The sequence below is a fragment of the Pongo abelii genome, chromosome 2, assembly GCF_028885655.2.
Source record: "Pongo abelii isolate AG06213 chromosome 2, NHGRI_mPonAbe1-v2.0_pri, whole genome shotgun sequence".
NCBI lineage: Eukaryota > Metazoa > Chordata > Mammalia > Primates > Hominidae > Pongo > Pongo abelii.
The window spans coordinates 148,991,613-149,002,735 of NC_085928.1; the positions used below are offsets into that span (position 1 = coordinate 148,991,613).

Sequence of the window (11,123 nt, forward strand, 5' to 3'; positions counted from 1 at the left end):
GTTATTTTGCTCATTAGTTGATGCAGTTTCTTCCTAGCCTTGATGGTCTTTACAATTTGGCATGATTTTGCAGTGGCTGGTACTGGTTGTTCCTTTCCATGAGTGTTTCCTTCAGGAGCTGTTTTAGGGCAGATTTGGATCTTTTTTTCTTAGTCTGCATAAAGGTTTGTTGTTTTTATTTATCTTTTCAAAAAATGACTTTGTATTTCATTGATGTTTTGTATTTTTTTCATTTCTTTCATTTATTTCTTTTTTTTCCTATAAGGGATAGATTACTTTCAATGTTAGAGCATCAAGAGAAGAGTCCAAATTTGAATGCCATTGAAGTAGGAAGAAAAAGCATACTGAATGTGTAGCAGGGGCTCAACATATAAGTTAGTTATTTGGTAAGTAACTTTAAAATAACAATTTTGGAAAAGGCTAAAAATTAATTCCTGAAATATATCTCTTTAAAAAATGAGCTGTATATTTTTCTATATAAAGTTTTTTTAATTGTGGGGAAATTTTTATAATATACAATGAACCATTTTAAAGTACAATATGATGATATTTAGTGTATTCATAATATTGTATAAACATCAGCTCTAATCTGAAAGCTTTTTTATCACTTCACAAAACAGCCATACATAGTCACTCCCCATTCCTCCCTCTCCCCATCCTCTGGTAACCTCCAATCTGCTTTCATTTCTATGGATTTACCTATTCTGGATCAAAAAGCAAACCATACAATATATGTCTTTTTATGTTGAGCTTCTCTTGCTTAGCATAATGTTTTCAAGGTTCAAGTTGCTGCATATATCAGTACTTTGTTCCTTTTTATAGCTGAATAATATTCCATTGTATCTATATAACACAGTTTGTTTATCCATTTATTTGTTGATGAACATTGGGTTTCTACCTTTGTCTCCTACAAATAATGCTGCTATAAACATTCAATTGCAAGTTTTTTTGTGGTCCTATGTTTTAATATCTCTTGGGTGTATACCTAGCAGTGGAATTGCTGATATAGAAATAATTCTGTATTTAACTTTTTAAGGAACTTCTAAATGTTTCCAAGTGACTACACCTTTTTACATTTACGCTAGCAATGTATGAAGACTCTTATTTCTTCAGTTCACTAACACTTGTATTTCTTTTCCTTTTTATTTTTTCAAAAATATATAATTTCAATAGATTTTGGAATACACGTGGTTTTTGTTTACGTAGATGAATTGTATAGTGGTGAAGTCTGAGATTTTACTGCACCCATCACCTGAGTAGTGTACATTGCACCCAATATGTAGTTTCTTATCCTTCACCCCACTCCCACCCTCCCCATTTCTGAGTCTCAAGTTCATTATACCACTCAGTATGCCTTCGCATACCTATAGCTTAGCTCCCACTTATAGGTGAGAATGTACCATATTTGGTTTTCCATTCCTGAGTTACTTTACTTAGAATAATGGCCTCCAGCTCCATCCAAGTTGCTGCAAAAGAGAGCTTTCATTCTTTTTAAGGCTGAGTAGTATTCCAGGGAATTTTATCTATCTATCTATCTATCTATCTATCTATCTATCTATCTATCTATCTATCTATCTCTCTATCTATCTAAATATATATATAGATATATATACACATACCACATTTTCTTTATCCACTCATTGGTTGATGGGCGGTTTAGGTTGGTTCTATATCTTTGCAATTGCGAATTGTACTGTGATAAACGTATGTGTATAGGTATCTTTTGGATATGATGACTTCTTTTCCTTTGGGAAAATACCCAGTAGTGGGACTGCTGGATCTATTAATGGATTACTTTTAGTTCTTTAAGAAATCTCCGTACTTTTTTCCATAGAGGTTGTACTAACTTACATTCCCACCAGCAGTGCATAAACATTCCCTTTTCACCACCTCCATTCCAACATCTATTGCTTTTTTTGACTTTTTAATAATGGCCATTTTGGCTGGAGTAAGGTGATATACCATTGTGGTTTTAATTTGCATTCCCCTGATGACTAATGATGTTGAGCATTTTTTCATATGTTTGTTGGTTATTTGTGTATCTTCTTTTGAGAAATGTCTTGTCATTTGCCCATTTTTGATGGGATTACTTTTTTTTTTTTTCTTGCTGCTTTGTTAGACTTCCTTGTAGATTATGGATATTCCTTTCTGGATGCATAGCTTGCAAATATTTTCTCCCATTCTGTGGGTTGTCTGTTTACTCTGATAATTATTTATTTTGCTGTGCAGAAGCTTTTTAGTTTAATCAGGTCTCATTTATTTATTTTTGTTTTATTTACTTTTGCAGTCTTAGTAATAAATTCTTTACCTAGGCTAATGTCCAGAAGAGTTTTCTCTAAGTTTTCTTCTAGAATGTTTATGGTTTCAGGTATTTTATTTAAGTCTTTGATCCATCTTGATTTGATTTTTGTATGTAGTGAGAGATAGGTATCCAGTTTCATTCTCCTACATGTGGCTATCCAGTGTTCCCAGCACCATTTATTGAATAGGGTGTCTTTTCCTCAGTTTATGTTTTTGTATGCTTTGTTGAATATCAGTTGGTTGTAAATACTAGGTTTTATTTCTGGGTTCTCTATTCTGTTTCATTGGTCTAAATTATCTATTTTTATATCAGAACCATGCTATTTGATTACTATAATCTTGTAGTATAATTTGAACTTAGGTAATGTGATGGTCCCTATTTGATCTTTTTCCTTAGGATTGTTTTAATTATTTGGGCTCTTATTTCGTTCCATATGAATTTTAGGATTTTTTTTTCTAATTCTGTGAAAAATAATATTAGTATTTTGATAGGAATTGCATTGAATCTGTAGATTGCTTTGGGTAGTATGGTCATTTTCATGATATTGATTCTTCCAATTCGTGAGCATGGGATGTGTTTCCATTTGTTTGTATCGTATCTATTATTTCTCTCAGCAGTTTTGTAATTCTGCTTGTAGAGATCTCTCACCTACTTAGTTAAGTATATTCTTAGGTATTTTATTTTAATTTTTGCAGCTATTATAAATGAGATTGAGTTCTTGATTTGATTTTCAGTTTGGTTGTTGTTGGTGTATAGCAGTGCTACTTATTTGTATACATTGATTTTGCAATCTGAGACTTTACTGAATTTGTTCATCAAATCTAGGAGTCTTTTGGAGGAGTCTTTAGGTTTTCCAGGTATATGATTATATCATTGGCAAGCAGAGATAGCTTGACTTCCTATTCCAATTTGGATGCCTTTTATTTCATTCTCTTGCCTGATTGCTCTGGCTAGGACCTTCTCATTCGTTTATTTCTGCTCTGATCTTTATTATTTCTCTTCTTCTACTAATTTTAGGTTTGATTTGCTCTTGCTTTTGTAGTTCTTTAAAATGCATCATTTGTTGTTTAAGTTTTTCCTACTTTTTTGATATAGGTGCTTATTACTATAAGTTTTCCTCTTAGTACTGCTTTTGCTGTATCCCATAGGTTTTGCTGTACTGTGTTTCCATTTTCATTTGTTTCAAGATTTTTTTATTCCTCTTTTAATTTCTTCATTGTTCCACTGGTCATTTAGGAGCATATTCTTTAATTTCCATGTGTTTGTAGAGTTTCCAGAGTTTCTCTTGCTATTGATTTCTAGTTTTATTCCCTTGTGGTGAGAGAAGATACTTGATATGATTTCAATTTTTTGAGTTTTTAAATACTTGTTTTGTGACCTAACGTGTGATCAGTCCTTGAGAACACTCCATGTGCTGAGGAGAAGAATGTGTATTCTGCAGCCATTGTATGAAATGTTCTATAAATATCTATTAGATCCATTTGGTGTATAGTACAGGTTAAGTCTGATGCTTCTTTGTTGATTTTTTCTGTCTGAATGATCTGTCCAATGCTGAAGGCAGGGTGTTGAAGTCTCCAGCTATTATTGTATTGGAATGTATTTCTCTTTAGCTCTAATAATATTTGCTTTATATATCTAGGTGCTCCAATGTTGGGTGCATACATATTTAAAATTGTTATATCTTCTTGCCGAATTGACCTCTTTATCATTATATAATAACCTTCTTTGTCTCTTTTTATAGTTTTTGTCTTGAGATCTATCCTGTCTGATATAAATATAGCTACTCCTGCTTTTTTGGTTTTCATTTCCATGGAATATCTTTTTCCATCCCTTTATTTTCAGTCTATCTGTGTCTTTATAGATGAAGTGTGTTTATTGCAGGAAACAGATCATAAAATCTTGTTTTTTAATCTATTCAGCCAGTCTGTCTTTTGATCGAAGAGTTTAGTCCATTTGCATTCAGTGTTATTATTGATAAGTAAAGACTTACTCCTGTCATTTTGTTATTTGTTTTCTGGTTGTTTTGTAGTCTTCTTTCTTCCTTCCTTCCTGTCTCCCTTTTTGTGAAAGTAATTTTGTATGGTCATGTGTTTTTATTTCTTGCTTTTTATTTCTTGTGTATCTGTTGTAGGTTTTTGATTTGAGGCTACTATGAAGCTTGCAAATAACGTCTTATAACCCATCATTTTAAACTGATGACAACTCTTGATTGTAAAAACAAGCAAACAAAAAACTAATAAAAATGCTTAACTTCATTACCCCTGCCTTTTAACTTTTTGTTGTTTCTATTTATGTCTAAGTACACTATGTATTAAAAAGTTGTTGTAGTTATTATTTTTGATTGGTTAATCTTTTTGCCTTTCTACTTAAGATATGAGTACTTTACACACCATGATTACAGTGTTATAATATCTTATAGTTGTCTGTGTATTTACTATTACCAGTGAGTTTTGTACCTTCAGATGATTTCTTATTGCTTGTTAATGTCATTTTATTTCAGATTGGAGAACTCTTTTTGGTATTTTTTTTAACATCAAATCTGATGTTAGTAAAACCCCTCAGCTTTTGTTCATCTGGGAAAGTCTTTATGTCTCTTTCTTGTTTGAAGAATATTTTTGTTGGATATACTACTTTAAAATAAAAGGGTTTTTTTCAGCTCTGTAAATTTATGATGACACTCTCTCCTAGCCTATAAACTTTCCACTGAAAAGTGTACTGCCAGGTGTACCAGAGCGCCATTGTATGGTATTTGTTTCTTTTCTCTAGCTGCTTTTAGGATCCCCTCTTTATCCTTCATCTTTGGGAGTTTGATTATTAAATGTCTTGATGTAGTCTTATTTGGGTTAAATCTGCTTGGCATCCTATAACTTTCTTGTATTTGAATATTGATATCTTTCTCCAGGTTTGGAAAGTTTTCATTATTATCTTATTGAATAAATTTTCTACCATTATTCCTCTCTCTCTACCTCCTCTTTAAGGCCAATTACTCTTAGATTTGCCATTTGGGCACTATTTTATAGATCTTGTAGGTGTACTTTATTCTTTTTATTCTTTTTTTCTTTTGTCTCCCTTGCCTCTGTATTTTCAAATAGCCTGTCTTCAAGCACACTAATTCTTTCTTCTGCCTGATTAATTCTGCTGTTGAGAGACTCTGAGGCATTCTTCAATTTGTCAGTTGAATATTTCAGCTTTAGAATCTCTGCTTGACTTTTAAAAAATTATTTCATTCTCTTATTAAGTTTATCTGATAGGATTTTCAATTCTTTATGTTATATTGAATTTTGCTTAGCTTTTTCAAAACAGCTGTTTCGAATTCTCTGTCTGAAAGGTCACTTGTCTCTGTCACTCTGAAATTGGTCACTGGTGCCTTATTCAGTTTATTTGATGAGATCATATTTTCCGGGATGGTCTTGATATTTGTGGATGTTTATCAATGTCTGGGCATTGAAGAGTTAGGTATTTATTCTAATCTTCAAAGTCTGGGCTTGTTTGCACCTGTCCTTCTTGATAAAGTTTCCCAAGTATTCAAAGAGAATTGAGTATTGTGATCTAAGTCTTTGGTCACTGCAGCCATAACTGCATTAGGAGGCATGCTAAGTTCAGTAATGCTGTGACTCTTACAGACTGGTAGAAATACTGCCTTGGTGGCCTTAAGTAAGATCTGAGAGAATTTTTTGGATTACCAGACAGAGCCTCTTGTTTTCTTCCCTCACTCTCCCTCAAACAAACAAACAAATGAAGTCTCTCTTTCTCTCTCTCTGCTGAGCTGCCTGGAGCTGGGGAGGAGTGACACAAGCACTCCAAAGACCACCACCACTGCACCTGTGTTGGGTCATTACTGAAGCCAGCATAGTACTGGGTCTTGTCTAAGGCCTGTTGTGACTGTTGCCTGGCTACCTGATGTTTATTCAAGGTCCAAGAGCTCTTTAATCACCAGGAGGTGGTGGGTTCCCTTCTGACCCAGGGTAGGTCTGCAAATGCCTACTAGCAGGAGCTAGTAGGGTCTGGAATTGGGAACTTTAGAAATCTACTTGGTGCTTTATTTTACTGTGGCTGAGCTGGTATCCAAGTTGTAAGACAAACTTCTTTTTACTCTTCCCTCTTTTTTCCTCAAGCAGGATTACCTTCCTGTGGCCACCACAGCTGAGAATGTGCTGGGTCACACCTGAAGCCAACATGGTACTGGGTCTCATGCAAAGCTTGTGGCAACTACTGCCTGGCTGCTGCTAATGTTTATTCAAGGACCAAGGGCTCTTTATTCACCAGGTGATGAATTCTGGGTCCTTCCCTTCAGGGGAGGAGGTTACTTTCTGGCCCAAGATGGGTCTAGAAATGTTGCCTGGAAACTAGGTCCTAGAATGGAGAGTTCAGAACTCTGCCCTGGTACCTACCCTATTAGACTGCAGCTGAGCAGGTATCCAATTTGCAAGAGAAATGTCATCTTTACTCTCCCCTCTTCTGCCCTTAAGCAAAAGGAGTTTCTGTTGGAGCTGCAAGCTGTGCTGCCTGGAGTTGGGGGAGGGGCCATGCAAACACTCCCTTGGCTGCCCCAGCTGGTGTCTCACTGGGTTGCATGCACTACAAGTCCACCGGCTCCAAGCCTAGCCCAGCATCAAGACTTGCCCAGGAATGGTAGTCCTTATGTCTGAGACTGCCTTTTAAGTTTATTTAGGATTCCAGAGCACTTTAGCCTACAGTGGTGGGGATAGCTGGAACTTAGTTTCCAACTGCTGGAATGGATTATTTCCTTCTGGCTTGGGCTGGTCTAAATGCTCTTCCGTGGGAACCTGCTGAATTCTCTCCTGTGTTGCTTTTGGCTGTGACAGGGCAGCACTGAGTTCTAATGCAAAGTTTCACAATCACTTCACTCTTCCTCCTCCAAACACATGGACTCTCTCAGCACCACAAGGTACTGCTGGAGAATGGCGGATGAGTGGTGTAGACAACTCAAGACCATCTTTTCTACCCTCTTCAGTGCCTCTTTCCTTCGTAGGATGTTGAAACTAAGTACTGTGATCACTCACCTGATTTTTGGTTTTTATGAAGGTGCTTTCTTGTGTGGATAGTTGTTCAATTTTGGTGTTCCTGCAGTAGGGACAATCAATGGAGGGTTCTGTTCAACTATCTTGGGCCACCTCCTCCAATCCTGTTCTACTTGATGTATCTTGGCAAACTTTCCATATCAGTACAGAGAAAGCTTCTTCATTCTGACTGCTGCATAGTATCCCAGTGCTTGAAGGTACCATGATTAATTTAGCCATCCAATTCATAGGCACAGGTTATTTGGGTTGCTTTCTATTACTTATAATTACCAACAGTGCTATTCTGTTATATCTTGAACATATATTTTTGTGCACATTATAGAAAATGTCAAAGTGGTTTTCATGTGGGTTGTTCCAGTGAATGAGAGTTCTTATTTTGTCACATACTTGGCAACCCTGAGATTATCAATATGATTTAAATCTGTCTGCCAAACAGATAGGTTTGTAAAGATGTGCTTTGTTGTTTTAATGTGAATTTCTTTGATTATAAGTACAATTAAGAATATTTCCAAATATTTATGAACCATTTTTCTTTTTTTGTGAGCTGCCGTTTCTTGTCCTTTGTTCATTTTAAATTGGGTTGTTTTAGCCTCTTTTAAATTGATTTTTAAAACTTGTTATATATTAATGATATGATTTAGGTTTGTGTCCCCACTCAAATCTCATGTCGAATTGTAATCCCCAATGTTGGAGGAGGGGTCTGGTGGGAGGTGATTGGATCATAGGGGCAGATTTCCCCCTTGCTGTTCTCATGATAGTGAATGAGTTCTCATGAGATTTGGTTGTTTAAAAGTGTAGCATCTCCCACTTTGCTCTCTTCCTCCTTCTCTGGCCATGTAAGATGTGCCTGCTTCCCCTTTGCCTTCTGCCATGATTCTAAGTCTCCTGAGGCCTCCCCAGCCATGCTTCCTGTACAGCCTGTAAACTGTGAGCCAATTAAACCTCTTTTATTTATAAATTGTCCAGTCTCAGGTAGTTCTTTATATCGCAATGTGAGAACGGACTAATACAATTAAGGAAATTCATCTTATTGTATAACTGTTAGAAATATTTCCCTCAGGGTCTCAGTCACTGCCACCAGCCCATGCACTCTGTTCTCCAACCACTCCACCACCCCCCTCCTCTGCCGGTCACAATGGAAGAAGAAATCGCCATGCTTTTCATTGACATTGGCTCCAGCATGTACAAAGCTGGCTTTGCTGGGGCGACGCTTCCCGAGCCATGTTCCCCTCTATTGTTGGGTGCCCCTGGCACCATGGTGTCATGGTGGGCATGAGCCAGAAGGATTCCTGTGTGGGCGATGAGGCCCAGACCAAGCACAGCATCCTGACCCTGAAGCACCCCACCAAGCATGACATCATCATCAATGAGGTGGGATGACATGGAGAAGATCTGGCACCACACCTTCTACAACAAGCTGCATGTGAACCCAGAGGAGTACCTTCTGCTGCTGACCAAGGCCCCCCTGAACCCCAAGACCAACAGAGAGATGACTCAGATCGTGTTTGAGGTCTTCAACACCCTGGCCATGTACATGGCCATCCAAGCTGTGCTGTCCCTCTCCACCTCTGGGCGCACCACTGGCATTGCCATGGATTCTGAGAAGGGGTCGCCCACACGGTACCCATCTATGAGGGCTATGCCCTCCCCCATGCCATCCTGCATCTGGACCTGGCTGGCTGGGACCTGACTGACTACTTCATGAAGATCCTCACCGAGTGCAGCTACCGTTTCACCACTATGGCTGAGCAGGAGATCGTGTGTGACATCAGGTAGAAGCTGTGCAACGTTGCCCTGGACTTCGAGCACAAGATGGCCACCTGCGCATCCTCCTCCTCTCTGGAGAAGAGCTACGAGGTGCCTGATGGCCAGGTCATCACCATCGGCAACGAGTGGTTCTGGTATCCAGAGGCACTGTTTCAGCCTTCCGGGGCATGGACTCTTGCGGCATCTAAGAGACCACCTTCAACTCCATCGTGAAGTGTGAAGTGGACATCTGCAAAGAACTGTATGCCAAAACGGTGCTGTCTAGTGGCACCACCATGTATCTGGGCATTGCCGACAGGATGCAGAAGGAGAGCACCGCCCTGGCACCCAGCTTCATGAAGATCAAGATCATCATGCCCCCAGAGTGCAAGTACTCGGTGTGGATTGGTGGCTCCACCCTGGCCTCACTGTCCACCTTCCAGCAGATGTGGATTAGCAAGCAGGAGTATGATGAGTTGGGCCCCTTCATCGTCCACCACAAATGCTTCTAAATGGACTGTGAGCAGATGTGTAGCATTTGCTGCATGGGTCAATTCAGAAGTATAAATTTGCCCTTGGCAAATGCATACACCTCATGCTAGCCTCACAAAACTGGAATAGCCTTCACAAAGAAATTGTCCTTGAAGCTTGTATCTGATATAAGCACTGGATTGTAGAACTTGTTGCTGATTTTGACCTTGTATTCAAGTTAACTGTTCCCCTTGGTATTTGTTTAATACCGTGTACATATCTTTGATTTTAACCCTTAGTACATACATGTGGTTTGGTCACTTCATGGCTGAGGTAACAACGTGCTTGTGGAAGACAAATCTGTGGCTTGGTGAGTCTGTGTGGCCAGCAGTCTCTGATCTGTGCAGGGTATTAATGTGTCAAGGATGAGTGTTCTGGAATTTCTCTAGAGGCTCACATGGGCTCCTGAACCAATTGTTTCTGTCCTGCTAGTCTCTCAGGGTTGGAAAAGTCTAAGCCATAGGACCCAGTTTTCTTTCTTAGCTGATGTTTTCCTGCTAGAACACCATGGACTGTTACTTGCCTTGAGTTGGAAGTAGTTTGCATTTATACCTGTAAATGTATTTATCCTTTTAATTTATGTAAGGTTTTTTTTTTGGTATGCAATTGGATTCTTTAAAGAGATGACAATGAATTTTGGTTTTCTGCTGTTATGTGAGAACATCAGTCCCCAGCAACACGTCATTGTGTAAGTAGAAATAAAAGTGCTGCTGTTAAAAAAAAAAAAGAAAAAGAAAAAAAAGAAGTATTTCCCTCAGTTTCCTGTTTGCTTTTTAGCTTTCTGTATTATACTTTAAAAATAGTTTTATTTTCCCCCAAACAATGCATACAGTTATTACAAAAGTCAAAGTATATAAGGCTTATAATAAAGTGGAAGTCCTTCATCTCACTTATACTCACTGAGTTCCTGCTTCCCAGAAACAACTGTTTTCACCTCTCTTAGCTGTTTCTCTGGCACTCACCTCCAACTTCTAAATAATATGCTTGTATTTCTTTTCTTTATTATATCAATTTTAAAGATTTTCTGTTGACTTCTGTCAATGGATGTTGAAGATTTATCTCTTTTATAATAATTCCTCCTTCCTTTCCCTCATATATACTTATGCCTTCTATTGGCTCTCTATATGTATTATTTAATTTTGGGGTAGGTCAACATTCAGTATTTATATTATTTTGACTATTTAAATGTTATTTGTAGTTGAGCTGAATAATTTACTGTAATTAGATTTCCATTCCTGTCAACTCTTTGTTTTTCCTGGAGTTAACAGGTTTTTGTTTGCTTGAAATTGGTAGATTGGTAGTTTTTGTAGGCCCAAAATAGTTGAATATTTTCAATTTTATGTGTTTCAACTTAATACACATCTTTGACTAGAATCAAGCACATTGAATAATAATTTTTTTTTTTTTTTTTTAAGATATCATCCTGGAGCCCTTCATCCTCTTACAGTAGTCCTTCTGTTTAGGTTGCATCTCAACTCAAGGAGGCTGTGCTATGCTTGGTG

The 11,123-nt window shown here is 37.7% G+C and overlaps 1 pseudogene; it reads left to right on the plus strand.

The window, feature by feature from the left end:
• The first annotated feature begins 8,425 nt into the window (after nucleotides 1-8,425).
• On the plus strand, nucleotides 8,426-10,423 carry LOC129058655 (actin, cytoplasmic 2-like; annotated as a pseudogene).
• Nucleotides 10,424-11,123: the final 700 nt, after the last annotated feature.